At 37.9% G+C, this 17,956-nt stretch overlaps 1 protein-coding gene and 1 pseudogene across 6 annotated transcripts in view; one reads left to right on the forward strand and one right to left on the reverse strand.

The window, feature by feature from the left end:
* TANC2 (tetratricopeptide repeat, ankyrin repeat and coiled-coil containing 2) overlaps positions 1-17,956 on the reverse strand; it is a 369,540-nt gene that overhangs the window by 332,495 nt on the left and 19,089 nt on the right. The gene's annotated exons all lie outside the window — the stretch shown is intronic.
* LOC119873397 lies at positions 3,371-3,585 on the forward strand (annotated as a pseudogene).

Genomic DNA, 17,956 nt, shown 5'->3' on the forward strand with positions numbered 1-17,956 from the left:
CAAGGAAATAAACTCAATCCTCACTGGCTTAACCAAAATAGAGAATCCGCCATTTATTTTAGAGAATAAGAAAAAGCAAGGTTGACCTCTGTTGCAACCAAGGCTTGAAGATGACAAGGATGCAACTCTTGACTCTGTTTCACCTATACTGGATCTATTCTCAGTCTCCACATTTGTGGTCCCCAACAACTTCAAACTCACTCATTAGCACATCCAGGCCAGCAGAAGAGTAAGGTCTTGGTTCTGAGATTTTTCTCTGATTTGAAGGTGTGTACTACTGAAACAAAGCAATGTGATACACTGGTTGGCTAAGGCCTATGTCATGTCCTCCACCTCTAGCCCATCCCACTCAGGCCAGGTGAATAGAATATTGAGAAACACATCTCACACTAAAATTAAAGCTACCAAACCAAAGGGAAAACAGAATGTAAGTTAAGGAGACAAGCAACAATGTGTCCCCCACAGTGCTATACTGCCTACAGGAGATAGTTAAAATCATCACTTGGGGGCACCTGGGTGGCTCAGTTGGTTAAGTGTCTGCCTTCAGCCCAGGTCATGATCTCAGGATCCTGGGATCGAGCCCCGTGTCCAACTCCCTGCTTAGCAGGGAGTCTGCTTGTTCCTCTCCCTCTGCCCCTTTCCTCACTTATGCTTTCTCTCTCTCTCTCTCTTTCTCTCTCTCTTTCATAAATAAAATCTTTAAAAATAAAAAACCCATCACTTGGATGAGTATCATTTCTACCATAGCTCAGTTTAAGAAACTATGAGGCAGAGCAATAATTTCTCAACAAAGGAACAAAGAGAACATTTTGCTCAAAGGCCTAATAAGTGCACCATCTTTCGAGAAATGATATTTGAGACTAAGCAGATAAAACAGACTACATGTATCTCACTAACCCCCTTGCCAAGCTGACTAGAGACAATCTGCTGGGCCTCAGCATCTTTTATCAGCAAGAAAACAGCAGGGGCAACTATGTATACTTATAAGGCAGGTACTCAATCTATGGCCTAGTTTTGGAGAGAGATGGGGAAGGCCTGTAAGCAGCAATTTTTAACAATGGTGGAAAAATCAATGCCCCTGTAACGACTTTTTTTACAACCCCCATAAGCCTCTGCATAATAACCCTTTATACACCCACCTCAGATGACCAAGGGGGCAATACTGTATCAAGGTGATTCAGGAAAAAATAAATATATGCCATTCTCTATTCAGAAACCATGCAAGAGAAAGACTAATATACCATTAGGAAGTTTAAGTTTTATCACTGAGGTAAATAATTAACCCAAAACATAAGGAGTATGTATAGAAATACCTTCATAAGCACAGATTGATAAAAACCTCATACATGTCCTTACTAGCATTAAATTGAATACCACAGGGCAACAAGAATGACCCTTAAACTACAATCACAGAAAAAAAAAACTACAATCACAGTATTAACTATTAGCAGTGCATAATAAACTGCATCCACCTCTAAACCACTGAGACAATATCTAGGAGTGGAGGTCATCTGAGTTCTGTATATGTATCTGGAGCAGACTTTATTTACATATCCTTAAAACTTGAGCCACTGTTCCCAAATGAGAATGGAATATTGGTATAAAGTGGGAAGATCTGTACATCCTATAGCTGTAAAGAGGAGAAAGTAAACAGTGGATACTTCTCATAGGGGAGACTAAATGTAATAATGTTTTCTGTTCCAGTAATGTCAGAAATTATCACTAATGGGCCAAAGGCAGGCGCTAAACCGCTGCGCCACCCAGGGATCCCATGGGATATTGTATAAGGGACTATAGTGCTCCAGGAAAATGGGTTTTGGAAACAGCTGTATACTATCTCAGAAGTAGTATCTAATATTCAGAGAGATACTTGCCAGCATAAAATAGTACAACCAAACTAGGGCCAGAACTGGCAGGGAGAAGAAGGGAGAGGTGAGGCATCCCTGCCTGCCAACTGACACTAATAAACAAAGATTAGCCAGTAGTGCTGGAAGGGGGAGCAAGAGCTTCATTCAATGACCACATTAACAACACATATCACCTACCCACAAATGAGGTAGGACACAGTAACCATAAGGAGGGGGAGGGAATACTTAATGCCTCAGGGAGGAGTCCTTAGTTAATTCTTAAAGAAAAGGAAGACACCTCTTATTACCATACATTGTAGCAATGAGTTCCCTTTCACTGATGCTAATGCATAAGACTCAAGACCATAGATTGTGCCTGTGATAGATCAAGAATAGGAGAATGGTAACAGTACAACAGAAGGACAGGGAAAAGGTAGGGAAGATGGAGAGTGGAAAGGGCTGGGGAGAAATTGCAGTTCAGTAATAAGTGGCAACACTTTTCTCTGTATCAGAGAATCCAACCAAAATTCTAATCTATGAATTGAGGATGCCCAGCAAGTATGCATTCTATGTGGCCTGACAATGACACATAGTGTCAGTGGAGTATACACTCTACTAAAGGAAGAGGGATAAGTATTCCCTTACAAGGAGTCACAGGATTCAACTGAGAGAGTAACAACTGAGAGAGTCTTCTCACCTATGCTTATCTATCCATCTCTACTGACACAAGTCATTTAATGGTTATTGGTATATTCAGGTTTTCTGTTTCTTGAGTAGTCAATTTGTGAAAAGCATTTTTTAAGCCATCTACTTCATTTAAGTATTAAAGTAGGCTTAAGGGAACATGAGCAGGAACGTATAGTGTTTACTACAGAATGGAAAGGCCTTTTCTCTCTTAACCACTCTTTCATATTTTCCATTTCTTTATCTGCACTGCACTCTGGCAACTTCTTCAAATTTATCCGCAAATCACTAATTTTCCCTTCAGCCATTTCTACTTTGTAATTCAGTGAAAAATTCAGTGAACAAAGAGTGAACCCTAATGCAAACTACAGATTTTGGGTAATAATGATGGGTCGATGTAGGTTCATCGATTTTAACAAATCCATACAACTGTGGTGTGGGATGCTGACAGTAGAGAGGGTTGCACAGGTTTGAGGACAGGGGAGACATGAGAACTTTTGTGATTTCTCTTCAATTTTGCTGCATCCAAAACCGCTCCAAAAAATACCTAATTGTTTTTTAAAAACTGAAAGAAGGAAGAGAATGAGGGAAGGATGGAAAAAGGGAGGATCAATTAATAGGGAAATGATCAAATTTTTGGCATATGAAATACATGAACCATGGAATATCATGATGTACAGTTTAAATAGTATATAGTGCATCTGTTGTAAGATGAAAAATTCTCCAAGTTTTATACTTAAGTGAAAATAAGCAAGTTGGGAGCCTACTGGGAAGTAGCCAAGGCCAGGTCACCTTTATCAGCCAAAAAGGAAGGGTTTGGCCCAGGCAACCGCAGTACGATGTGGTTCAAGATTCTGCCTGGGATTGGTGTCATGGCCAGGTGGCTTGGCCATCCCTGGCACAGCCATGGCACACATCCACAGGTTCAGGAACGGGGGCAAGGAAAAAAAGAGTTGCCTATTGACCATATCCGTGGAGTTTGATGCAAAGAGACAGGCGCATCTCTGGAGTTAATCATTACTATATGTCAAAGGGTTTGGAGAATATCCATTAAGGAAGTGTTTTCCTGATTGATTTAAAATAACTCAGTTATGTTCATCTACCCTTCTAGAAGGTGATGCAGTGCATTAATGTAGTGCATAATAAAAAAATTTAAAATAAGAAAGAGAATAAGCAAGTCACAGAGCAATATGTAAAGTATGGCCTTATTATAATTTTTAGAACTATGTGTTTATGGACCTATATGTGTGTGTGTGTGTGTGTGTATTTAGAACTGTGAGAAAAAACACATAAACTTTATAAACATTCCCACAGAAAATAAGTACAGTATGAAAAGGGAGATAAAGGTGAAATTTTTATAAATATACATCTTAATTTAAAAAATAATAAATGAGGGACACCTGGGTGGCTCAGTGGTTGAGCATCTGCCTTCAGGTAAGGGCAGGATCCCAGGGTCCAGGGATCAAGCCCCGTATTAGGCTCTCTGCAGGGAGCCCGCTTCTCCCTCTGCCTCTGTCTCTGTGTCTCTCATGAATAAACAAATAAAATCTTAAAAAAAAATAAAAGTAATAAATGAAATTCAGTGTGGCATGTACTACATTCACCATCTTTGTCTAGTTCCAAAACATTTTCATCACTCCAAAAGTATTTATTCATTATTAATGTCAGCATAAAATTTCTGTGAATCCCCGCAAAAGCAGTTAAGATCTCAGAGGGTGAAGGATGAGAGAGCACTCTAGAAAATCTTTGCCTTTCAAGTTGACTAGCTTCTCAAAGAGTTATCCCATCAACCTACAATGTCTCAATGCATAACCAGTGACACATACACCCAAAAAAGGAAAACAAAACAAAAAAATCCAAAATCACAAAAACAAAGTTTAAAAATTTAGATCTTTTTTAATATACGCATTTTCTAATAAAACATTTTAAAGTTACACGATACAACTGTTTTGTCACCAGTTCAGTAAAAGGTTCAGTAAAAGGTCAAATCAAAAGAGTATTTACAGAACTACCACTACCACTTCCTGCATCATTTGCTTTCCCTTGGTTTCTCCAAACCATATAATGAACCAGTCCAGCAGGACCATGAAGTTAAAATTAACCTGCTATTTTAGAAGACTAAGTCCAGGCATTAAGCATTCTTATAAATAACATCAAGAAACAACCAAAACACATCTACACAGTAAAAACTTTATTTTAGTAACATATGTTAACCTAAAATTCTTTACAAATTATATTCTTGGGCTTAGGAATGCTTCTCTACTTCTAAAACATGTGAAATACAGATGGCAAGGCTGCCTCAAATCTTTTTCTAGTATTAACCTATAAATAAATTTTAAAATAAAACGTCTTCTAATCTTCTAGTTATTCAATGTTCATTATGAACCAACTAAGTATAAGGCCTTTAGAAGGTACTAAAGAAAAAAAATTTTAAGTTAATAATAATTCGGGATCCCTGGGTGGCGCAGCGGTTTGGCGCCTGCCTTTGGCCCAGGGCGTGATCCCAGAGACCCGGGATCGAGTCCCACATCGGGCTCCCGGTGCATGGAGCCTGCTTCTCCCTCTGCTTGTGTCTCTGCCTCCCTCTCTCTCTCTCTGTAACTATCATAAATAAATAAAAAATAAAAAAAGCAGGCATCCTTAAAAAAAAAAAAAAAAAAGTTCCTGCTTAAAGGACCATCCAGTCTGTTAATGAGAGTTAAGAAAAACTGAGGCGAAATACAATTCAAAATAGAAGGTGCTAGGTACTACAGGAGAAATACAGTGTGATGGGAATTTGTAAGAGGGTTTAAGTAAATAGTTCCTAAGTGTCTACTAAGGGGCCCAGCGTCATTCTGAGTACTAATGATAGCAACAGTGAACTGCCTTCAAGAAATTTTACAGCCTGGGATGCCTGGGTTGCTCAACGGTTTCAGTGTCTGCCTTGGCTCAGGGCGTGATCCCAGAGTCCCAGGATCGAGTTCTGCACTGGGCTCCCTGCATGGAGCCTGCTTCTCCCTCTGCCTGTGTCTCTGCCTCTCTCTGTGTCTCTCATGAATAAATAAACAAAATCTGAAAAGAGGAAAGGAAGGAAAGGAAAGGAAAGGAAAGGAAAGGAAAGGAAAGGAAAGAAGGAAAGGAAAGGAAAGGAACAGGAAAGGAAAGGCAAGGAAAGGAAAGACGCCAAAAGAAGGACACGAAAGGAAGGACAGGATTCAGACTGAACTCCCTGCCCATTCCACTTCCCTTCCCCTGCACCCTGACATTAAGGACAAAGCAAGACATAATTTTCACAGCCTCGGGGCACCTGGGTGGCTCAGTGGTTGAGTGTCTATCTTTGGCTCAGGTCGTGATCCCAGGGTCCTGGGACTGAGTCACGCATCAGGCTCCCTGCCATGAGCCTGCTTCTCCCTCTGCCTTGCTCTCTGTGTCCCTCATGAATAAACAAAATCAAGAAAAAAGAAAAGAAAGAAAAGAAAAGAAAAGAAAAGAAAAGAGGAAAGAAAAGAGGAAAGGGAAAGGAAAGGGAAAGGGAAAGGGAATTTTATAGTCCAGGGGCTCCTGGCTGGCCTAGTGGAGCATGTGGCTCCTGATACTGGGGTTGGGCACAGTTTTCTGCATTTACCTAGTATTTCTCACAGAGGAAACTGTGCATAAGCATGTGAACTTCCCATTATGCTAAAATCATTCCCTGATATATCAATCATATTAAAATAAATTCACATTCTCAAAATAAAGTGATATAGCAGAACTGAATATATTAGTACTTATGTCCACCAAAATACTCAAATTTCAATTCTTAGAGTGTTGAGGATGGGAAATAATTTGCTGTTTTCTCATGAACATTCTTAGAAAGCAATGACTGGATATTCTTAGACATTGCAATAAAGATTGCAAACCAAACAAAGATGGTCAATAAACTCATATTTTATAAGCAGTTAGCAGTATAACTACATTGCCATTAAGGAGACCAAAGTAAGTTATCCCACAAGAACACTTTAACTTTTGTTGACCAAAAGAGTTAATATCAGGGATAACTATAATGATTAGCTATAGTAAGAAATCAACTACTCTTATCAGAATATCTGTCCTCTAAAAGCAATTTTATATGATTTCATCATGAAATATGGACAAAGGTAAATCCATTAATCCTCCAAATATGAACCATCTCCAAATTTTCTTTTTTTAAAGATTTTATTTATTTATTTGACAGAGAGAAAGAGAGAATAAGCAGGAGGGAGGGGCAGAGAGAAAAGCAGACTCCCAGTTGAGCAGGGAGCCCAACAAGGGACTTGATCCCAGGACACTGGGGATCATGACCTGAGCAGAAGGCAGACATTTAACCAACTGAACCACCCAGGCACCTCATCTTCTAATTTTTGAAAATGCTACTTACAACCTTTACTTAGCTTCTATGCTACTCCCAGCTATCTACTTTGGACATTTAAAGATAATGCCAGGACCAGCCTCCAATTTCTGAAGTTGACAGACATAGGAAGCAAAAGATATCTGAAGACAAGCCAGGCTTGATAAGAAGATGGCTCAGGGCAAATTATTTAACTACCCCAGAATTTTTACCAAATCAGAAGCAACATCAGAAATCAAGTTTCCCAAATCTATCTTTAATTATCATTGTCATACTTGATTCTCTCTTTGTACCAAACAAAACAGTTGATTGTGTTAGTGTAATGGCAAGAAATGGGGTTCTGGGGGATATTCTCCATTGCCACTTACTAGTTTCCTGATTGTGAGCATACTAAATATAAATAGCCTTTAAAAGGCTCAGTTTCCTCATCCATAAATTGAAGCTAATAATATTAAAGTGACTTTCCATTCATATGTTTTAAAAACGAAGGGAATTAAAGCAAATAAAGGACTTTAGCACAGTCTGGGACCTGCTAAGCAATTGATAAACATGAAAGTATTAACATGAACATCTGTATTCACTGGGGATACAAAATATCATCACTTTTCTATATTCCTTAGTTGCTCATTTATAACATGTCTCTTACACTGGCTGCCTACTTGTTTTTTAAAATGTCACCTTACAGGATGCCTGGGTGGCTAAGTGGTTCTGGCATCTGCCTTGGCTCAGGGTGTGATCCCAGAATCCCAGAATCCCAGGATCGAGTCCTCCACTGGGCTCCCTGCATGGAGCCTGCTTCTCCCTCGGACTGTGTCTCTGCCTCTCTCTGTGTCTCTCATGAATAAATAAATAAAATCTTTTTAAAAATTAAAAATTAAAAAAAAAAGTCACCTTCCTAGAAGTAGACTTTTGTTTGCACAAGTAAAATAACTTCTCCTAGCTTCCCTGAAATAAAGTTCAAGGGAAAGTTTACATATAAACCATGGCTCCTTTTCTCCATCTTGCTTCTTTCTGTTCTAAGTTCCAGGGCATGCTGAAGAACTAGAGCTGGTGCTGATTTGGTCTTCTGACAAACTTCACAGCTGTGCCTGAGTACTGGATTTGTAGTAAATCTGGGATATCTAAATCACACTCAGTGAGAATCGCTTTTATTATTTTTGCCCTAGTTATGTAGCCCTGATTGTATACCACTGAAAATTTTTTTTCCTTATCTACTTTCCTCTAAATTCCTGATTTGCTTATTTTGGTCTATAACCCAAAGCAATTATATACCTTAATACATGATCTCACTTATACATCAACTGCATTTAAACTTCAAAAATCATTCTTACACATAAACACCATTACTATTCTCAACATGAAAAGAGAAAATCTCATTATAGTATGAGCAAAGCTTAAGTGCTGAAGAAAATCTACAAAAAAGTAATTAAAACAAGAAAGCAGGTCCAGTCTAAGACCTCCTAAAATTGAAGTAACCTGATTTCCTATAGATCTGTCTCTTATCTTGTATGAAAAGTATTACTCTCACCAAACAAAAATACTACAGGTGAATTAAAAAGACTATGTTTAGTGGAGACTTACTATACTCACTATCACAACTATGGAAGATATCTATCTAACATATTTTTTAAATTATGTGACATGTGACTTCTCTTATTAATACATTTTAGTCTCCTGCCTCCAGCCCCCTAAGAAAAGCCCACCTTCTCTCCACTGAATTGCATATTTACTCCTTACTGTATCTTCATATCATCATAGTAGTAGTTAATAGTTTTTGAGGTGCTTACTATATGCCAAAAACTCTGCTAATAAGCACTTTAGGTGCATTCATTTGTTTAACCCAGAAACACCATGACATAAGTCTTTTACAGATGAGAAACCTGAGGCTTCAAGGGGTCAAAAAACTTGTCATAAATCACATACTTGGCAAATAAAATCAGAATGTGAACTCAGACATGTCAAGACTCCGAAACTTGTGCTTGTAATCACTTATATACTAGGAGATAATATTTTTCCCTAAATTCAACTTTGTATCTTTAGCAAGTCACTCATTGTCTGCTTTGTAACATTCAATAAATATATTCTGAAAGAGTAGTAAGTTTAGTTTAATTATTCTGATATTCAAAGTCGCCACTGGGAGAAATGAAATTCCCACTCTTTCTTAATGCAAACCACCAGTTTTCCCAACCAAACTATGATCACTGGGATCCACAGAATTTAAAACCTGGCAGTGGGGGAAAAAGGCTTCCCCCACTTTCAGGGGGAAGAAGAGAAGAGAGCTTAGGTTTTTTTCCCAATGTAAATAGTAATTTCTACTTGTTTTGATATCTCTATCTATACATATTATAAGCTCTTTGGCACGTTTATAAGTAAACAACACAAATACACTTTAATGAGTAGTTATAAATAAAATGACAAAGAAGAAAAATGTGGTTCAAACAAGTATATAAAGTACCAGAATTTGCCAATTAAAAATTAAAACTATGTAAAGCAAAATGGGGACCATTTTGCCAATGTGAGAATAAGTTTATTCTTAATAAAGGCATTTATCAAAATATCAAATTGGTGACACTTTACGATTTGCTACATTAGATTTTCTAGTCAGACATGCTAAGGAATATTAGTATTTAGGCAGGTGGTGATTATAAATTACAGAATACTAACGAACTCAGAAACCCGAAATGATCTACTTTATGACAATTCCCAAATTATTGCATTATTATTATTGTATCTAGTTTAATTTGAAAAGATAGCTACAGTCCTTTTAAGATGCTGTGATAATCCTCTATCTGAGGAGACCTCAATAAAGTTACAGCATTCACAGTTTATCTTGATTCTGATACAATAATTTCATTATTTCTATATATCCAAAAGATCAAGCAGCAGGAACCCTCTTATATGCACTATATATTTTTAAAAACCAATAAGCGGTTCTAAAAGAGCATCCCATTCTAAAAAAAATAATAATAATCTTAAATATGATTTAGACAAAATCTTTACCTAAATCAGACTGCTAAATAGACAATATAAAGAGATCATGCAATATAATGGAAAGAGTATGATCTTTGGACAGAGATTACTTACATTCATATCCTGGCTTTATCAATTACTTTATCTGTACAAATTATTTAGCTTCTGTGACCCCCCCACCCCCAGTTCTCCTCTACAATGAAAAGAACACCATTTAACTTGCAAGGCTGTTCTAAAGAATAAAGATGTATGATCTGATACCACCTACCAACTGCTAAAGTTACCTACCCCAAATTCTCAGTCTCTTCCCTGTTATCAGAATACTGATTTTGGAGTAACAATGTAATGTGCCTCAAGTATCAGCTTCCCAGTCTCCCACACATCCTATGGTGGCCATGTGACTCATTTGTAACCAATGAGATGAAAGCATAAGGCTTATGAGCAAGGATTAAAGGAAATCCACTGTTTTCCTAATAAAAAAAACTAAAATGGGGAGAAAACAGCCATCTTGCCACTTCAAAGATAAAAAAGAAACAAAGAAGGAGCCTGATGGCATTGTGTAACTGCCACGAACCCTGGACTGCATATATCCAGATTTCTGTTACTAAAGAAAAAGTCCAATGTAATTAAGCCACCGCACTTGAGTTTCTGTTACATGCAGCTGAACACAATCCTAACAGAGTATATAAAAGCGCCCAGGAAAAGAATCCAACACCCAGAAGACCAGTAAAGGTAATTATTTCATAAAACTTCTCATTTAACAGAATGCATTAAATTATTCATCAGTAAAATAGTGTTAAATTATTCATCAGTAAAGTAATGAAACAGTGGGATGTCAACTAACACACATGCACGTGCACACACAGCCCAGTTATTAAAAACCAGGTTAGTATAATGCATTCACTAAGATAAAAATTCTAATAGCAGAGAATCAAAGAATGAATAGGTTTTTTTCTGAGTATACTTTGAAGATTTTATTTACTTATTTGAGAGAGAGAGTGAGCAAGGAAGTCAGTAAGACAGCACAAGCTAAGGGAAGAAGCAGAGAGGAAGAAGCAGATTCCCCACTGAGCAGGGAGCTTGATGTGGGGCTCGATCCCAGGACCCTGGGATCATGACCTGAGCTGACCAACTGAGCCACCCAGGTACCCCAAATATAAATTTGGATGCCTCGGTGGCTCAACGGTTGAGCATCTACCTTTGGCCCAGGACATGATCCCAGAGTTCCAGGATCAAGTCCTGCATCAGGCTCCCTGCATGGAGCCTGCTTCTCCCTCTGCCTATGTCTCTGCCTCTCTCTGTGTGTCTCTCATGAATAAATAAATAAAATCTTTAAAATATATATATATTTATACAAATAAATAAGTAAAGCATGGTATGTCAGAAAATGATAAACCCTAGAAGGGGAAAAAAGGTAGAAAAGGTGGACAGGAATATTGGGGGTTGAAAGAAGGGAAGATTGGAGCATTGCAACTGTAAACTGGACAAGCAAAATCTGAAGACAATGAAATTAACTGTGCAGATACCCAGGGAAATAAAACACCAGGCAGAAGAAACAGTAAAAGCAAAAGTCATAAGCCAGAACCATGCTTAGTTTACTCAAGGAGCAGCAAGAAGGCCTGCATAACTAAAGTCCAGGGCTTCAGGAGCAGGAGGGAGGAGTTAGAAGCAGTAGGTAAGATCAGAGAACTTACGCCAAAATGTGTAGTAGGGCCTTATTGGCTCTTGTAAGAACTTTAGCTTTTATTCTGAATAAGACGAACATTCACAGGACAGATATTAATAAGAGTAAAGACATGATCTGACATATTTTCAAAAGATCAGTCTGGCTGCTCTTTTGAAGAGAAATTACAGAAGCAAACTAGTTAGTAAGGTGGCTACAGTAATTCAGGTAAGTGATACCAGCAGCTCAGACCTGGGTGGAAGTGGTAGGTAGCAGTCAGATTCTAAGTATGTTTTGAAGGTAGCCAATAGTTCTCCAGATAGACTGGATATGGTAAGCAAATAAGAAATCAAGGGTGACTCCAACATTCTGAACATACAGAAGGAAGGAGCTTCTACAAGATGGAAAAGACTACAGGGAGAATAGTTGGGAGGGAAGAGGGGAATAGTGAGAAGTTTAATTTGGGGCAAATGTGCTTGAAATGTCTATTTGACATACAAGTAAAAACATCAAGTAAGCAGCTAGATATAGGAGTTCGGAATTTGGGAAAGAAATCTGGGTTACATACATATACTTAGGAGTTACCAGCATATAGACAGTAAATACAGACATAAGATTGAGATTATCAAAGGAATGAGTACAAACTGAGATCATATGAAATCTTCATCTTAGGTAGGACTATTGTATTGAGCAACATAGAGATCACTGAAGTCCTTGATAAGAAGTTTCCCTGGAATAACAAGGGCAAAATTCTGTTTAAAGGGGGCTGGAAACAGGATGTTTTCCAACAATATAAAAATACATACACAAAAGATTATTATTACAATTTTTACTGCAACATACTGGAAACTCTGTAAATGTCCATACATAGAAGGTCCATATACACTATGAAGTACTATACAGAACTGTAAAAACAAAAGAAATAAACAGCTCTATAAAATATAAAATGATTTTTGAGGTATATTGTTAAGCAAAAATAGCAAAATGCAAGAGTATTATATTATGCTACCTTTCTTGTAAGAAAGAAGAAATAAAAAATATGAATGTATATGCTAATTTTTTAGAAGAATACAGGAAGGATAAGCCAAAAACATTTGGCAGCCAGAAAGAACATAAAACAGTGAGAAATCTGCATTCAGAAGCTGGGGGCTAAGCTGTAAAGCACAGAGATCTCTGAAAACCTGTCAGTATTCAGATACTAAGCCCTCCTACCAAAAAAAAATGTCCTGACATCATCCTCAATATATTTGAAGCCAATGGTGAAATAAAATTAACTAAACAATAACAAAGTCCAGTCATAGGTCAAAGATAAATCAGATTGACTGAGAGTCCTGCTCTAGTTATGGGACAGAAATAGCAGCATGCCCCTCTCTGGAGGTGAATATTTATCTAGGTCTCTACTTTTATACAAAATGCCTAGCATACAACCAAAAATCAGGAGATTCCAAAGAAAATGTGACCTGCACTAAAAACTTCTCTCAGCTCCAAATTCATCCTTTTTGCCTGCTCTGTGAAAAAGGATCTGAGACCTTTAAGTATTTCTTCGTTTGCCAGCTGACACAATGTTAATTAAGCTTTATCAGGAGTCACTGGAGAGACTTTGCAGAAGCAAAGTTTTGTTCCTATGTTTCACTGGGCTTGCTCAGCAGACTCCTACAGTACACAGGATTTCTCCAGCACATGGTTCCTGCAGCAAAAGTAGCTTCTCCAACATCAAGTTACTACAGCATGTGCAGCTTATCCAATGCCCTGCCCCTGGGCTACAGGGTAGACAAGAGTACCCAGCAACCAGCACCTTCCCCAAACACTCTCCCTCTGGTGGTTTTATAGTAGAGTACCTTTAGTGAGACACATTCCTTTCCTCAGCAGGGCAGATTTCCAGCAATTTTGGAAGGTAGATTTCCAGAAAGTTCTTTCAGTGTGGCATCACAGCAATTTCTCTGCCATTCAAGTGAGTCATGACCATGCCCTTTCCAACAAAGTGTAGATGTCATTTGGGGGTTGGGGAGAGCAGTCTTCCTTGGATACTCTATTTCACTCAGTCTAGTAGTGTCTTCTCTATATTTCTGCTATTCCTAATTTCTCTTCTGACTAGCCACATTACTCTATTTTCTTGTTACAGTTAGAAATTCTTTATATTAAATGTTCTCTATTCAAATTACTATGTAGCTTCTCTCTCATGACTAGACTCAGACTGATACAGAAGCCAAATAAAAAAAAAATAAAAATAAATTTTTAAAAAAAACCTTAATGTAGAAAAGTAAAACTAATCCATGGTAGCAGAAGTTAAAAAAAAAAAAAAAAAAGCTGCCTCTTGTTTGGGGGAACAGAGGAGGACTCAATAGAAAGAAGCATGAATAAACTTTCTTAGATGATACAAATGTTCTATACCATGTTTGTGGTAATGGTTACACAGATATGTATAACTGCTAGAACTTATTAAACTAAACATTAATATCTTTGCATTTGATTCTTTATAAATCATACCTCAATTAAAAGGAAGATAAAAAGGAATCCAAGGTTCCATGCCTGATCAGGAAATGTATGATTCTACTGCTGGGAATATCATGTTGTTCCAAAATCCAAGAAAGTGCTCAAAATAATGACCAGTGCATGTAGCAAGGAACTACTCTGAAGTTGCTCCCACTAGGCAAACCAGGAACAATTTGAGCAACAAATAAATGATAGAAATAGATCATAACCCACTAAATAAAGAAGGAACCCATGAGTTCATATTATTAATTAAGGAATGGAAGACAAAGGCTTGGCTGGCTCCTCCATATGAGAATATTGTGAAATAATAGAAGATATATATATTAGTCTCTGCTCCCAGTTTCTAGCACAGAGCTTCTAAAACCAGTATAATTTCCTAAGTGATACAACACTAGGAACATCTCTTATTCTAATATATGTCTTAGACCTATCACTGACACAGGGCTCCTAACCCTTGTAAATTCCTAAATAATAACAGTACTAGGCATGCATCTTCTGTTGTAATGAGACAACTTTGGGTGGGCTCCTGGATGGGCTCCCGGATGACTCTAAGATGGGAGCTGGTCACCAGAAAGACCAAACCAGGCTGAGAAGCCTATAATTTTCACCTTTATCCCACATCCTCCAAAGAGAGCACAAGGTATAAAAAAGTAAATAATTGATCATGCCTACATGAAGAAGCCTCTATAAAATCCCAATAGCATGGGGTTCAGGGAATTTCCTGGCTGGCAAATACACCATACAGGAAGGTAGCAAACACACCACACCAGGCCAGAAGCTCCTGCACTTGGGACCCTTTTAGACCTCACCCTATGTATTTCTTCATCTGGCTCTTCATCTGTACCCTTTATCATGACCTTTAATAAGCTGGTAAATGTGTCTCCCTGAGTTCTATGAACCACTCTAGTGGTTCATAGAACCACTCTACTCTGATTCAAATTAACTGAATCAAAGGTGTGTGTGTGGGGGGGGGGGGTATTGGAACCTCTAATTTACAGCCCATTGATCAGAAGCACAAGTGATAACCTGAACTTGAGACTGGCATCTGAAGTTGGGGTAAGGTGGAGCAGTCTGGTAAAACTGAGCACTTACCTGTGAGATTTGACACTATGTTTGGGTAAATAATGTCAGAATTAAATTGTAGGACACTCAGCTGGTGTCAGAGAGTTACTATGTAAGTAAAATGGCTTTTTCCCTACTCAAGAAGAAAAAAAAAAAAAAAAACCTGAGTTTTTCCAATTTAAATATCAGCTAATACACAGACAAAATAGTTAAGCTAGGGATGCCTGGGTAGCTCAGCGGTTGAGCACCTGCCCCTGGCTCAGGGCATGATCCGCAGTCTCAGGATTGAGTCCCACATCGGGCTCCCTGCCTGGAGCCTGCTTCTGCCTCTGCCTATTTCTCTGCCTTTCTCTCTGTGTCTTTCATGAATAAATAAATAAAATATTTAAAAAAAAAAAAAAAAAAGCTAAGCTAGAGAATCATCATTCTTCAGTCATCCTAGTAATAATTCCAATGAATATTATTTTTTAAGATTCTATTTATTTATTTTTAGAGGAGAGACAGAGAGAGTCATGCATGCACTCTCTCACACAAGGGGAGGGGAAGAGAGAAAGGAGAGAATCCCAAGCAGACTCCTTGCTGAGTCGAGATCACGACCTCAGCCAAAACCAAGAGTCAGACACTCAACAACTAAGCCACCCAGGAGACTCTAATTCCACTGAGAATTATTAACAATACTAAAATGAGTAGGTAAAAGTGTGATTTACATATAGTTCACACTTGAACCACATAGGTCTGAATTGCATGGGTCCACTTACATGGAATTTTTTTTTATGCAGTCCAGTACTATGTATATAGTTTCTCTTATGATTTTCCTTTTTTAAAATTATTTTTAATTTTTATAACATTTTTATTTGAGTATGGTTGACACACAATGTTACATTCCTTTCAGGTGTACAACACAGTGACTCAACTTCTCTATATGTTATGGAATGCTCACCACAATGTAACTACCATCTGTCACCATACAACACTATTATAATATCACTGATTATATTCCCTATACTATACCCTTTATTCCCATGACATATTCATTGCCTTACGATTTTCTTAATATCATATTCTCTTCTCTAGCTTACCTTACTGTAAGGATACAGTACATAATAATACAGCATACAAAATATGTTTTAATTGACTTCATGTTATTGGTAAGCCTTCTAGTCACAGGCTGTTACTAGTCAAGTTTTTGGAGAGTCAAAAAGTTGTACTCAGATTTTCCCCAAAACAAATTATACCTGGATTTTCTACTGTATGAAGGGCTCAGCACCTCCAACCCCTGCACCATCCAAGGGTCATCTACAAATTCAAAATATCTTCCAACAAATTATTATATACCACAAAAAGAAAATAGTAACTTTGCAGTGGAGAAAACTGGTGACACCACTTTAACCAAGTGATCAGAGTTATTAACACGACCAATAATGGATCAAATCAGAATTATGTGCATGCACCAAAACACACATCATTTATATAGTATTCTTGCCCCAAAAATAAAAAACTCAAGGAAATAGGGATGCCTGAGTGGCTCAGCAGTTGAGCGGCTGCCTTCAGCTCAGGTTATGAGCCCAGGATCCCAGATCCTGCGAGGAGCCTGCTTCTCCCTCTGCCTGTGTCTCTGCCTCTCTCTCTCTCTTTCTGTCTCTCATGAATAAACAAATAAATCTTAAAAAAAAAAAAACTCAAGGAAACAGACAAACCAAGCCAAGACATAGTGTACTAGTGTACAAAATAACTAGCTGTACTCTTTCAATATCAATGCCAAGAAACAAGAGAGGCTGAGCAATTGCTCTAGATTAAAGATTAAATTCACAACAATCCTGGAATGAATATTAGAATGAATCCTAGACTTGGGGGAGTACAGTGTGCAAAATGTTATGTGGACATATTAGAAAAGAGATAAAATTTAAACACAGACTGTGGGTGAAATAATATGCCAATATTAAACATTTATAAATATGTATATTAAATAAATATTTTCAGATTTTGATAATTCCAAGAGATGTAGGAGAATGTCCTTAGAAAACAAACACCACAGGGGATCCCTCAGCGGCTCAGTGGTTTAGCACCTGCCTTTGGCCCAGGGCATGATCCTGGAGTCCTGAGATCGAGTCCCATGTCAGGCTCCCTGCAGTGGGGCCTGCTTCTCCCTCGGTCTGTGTCTCTGCCTCTGTGTGTGTGTGTCTCTCATGAATAAATAAATAAAATCTTATTTTTTAAAAAAGAAAACAAACATCATAGTATTTATTTATTTACTTATTTATTTATTTATTTATTTATTTATTTTTGAGGCAGGGGGCAAAGCCCAACACAGGGCTCAATCTCCCAACCCTGAGATCACTACCTGAGCGAAAACCCGGGGTCAGATGCTTAACCCAGTGCACTACCCAGGTTCCCTAACACGATAGAATTTAGATGCAAACACATGAACACTGCAACCTACTCTCAAATTATTCAGAAAATACATAGAGGGGCACCTGGGTGGCTCAGGTGGTTAAGCCAATATCGGTCTTCAGCTCAGGTCATGATCCCAGGGTCCTGGGATTGAGCCCCTCTCCTCCTACCCCTATCCCTTGCGCATGCACTCTCTCTCTCTTTCTCTCTCTCAAATAAATAAATAAATAAATAAATCTTTAAAAAAAAGAAAATACATAATAGAATAGTAATGCACATGTTAGCAATTGGTGAATCTGCACGATGGAAATTCTTTTTCCTCCCAACTTTCACTGTATGTTTTAATTTCAAAATAAAAAATTGAAAAAAAAAAAGAACGGGAGGTGAAAAATGGAACAGTATTATAGACAACTCTTGAAGGGTTTGCTACAAAATGGAACAGAGAAATTAGGTGGTAGCTGGAGGAAAAACTAAGGTCAAGAAAACTTTTTTTTAATAAAG

This window comes from Canis lupus, chromosome 9, assembly GCF_011100685.1.
Source record: "Canis lupus familiaris isolate Mischka breed German Shepherd chromosome 9, alternate assembly UU_Cfam_GSD_1.0, whole genome shotgun sequence".
Taxonomy (NCBI): domain Eukaryota; kingdom Metazoa; phylum Chordata; class Mammalia; order Carnivora; family Canidae; genus Canis; species Canis lupus.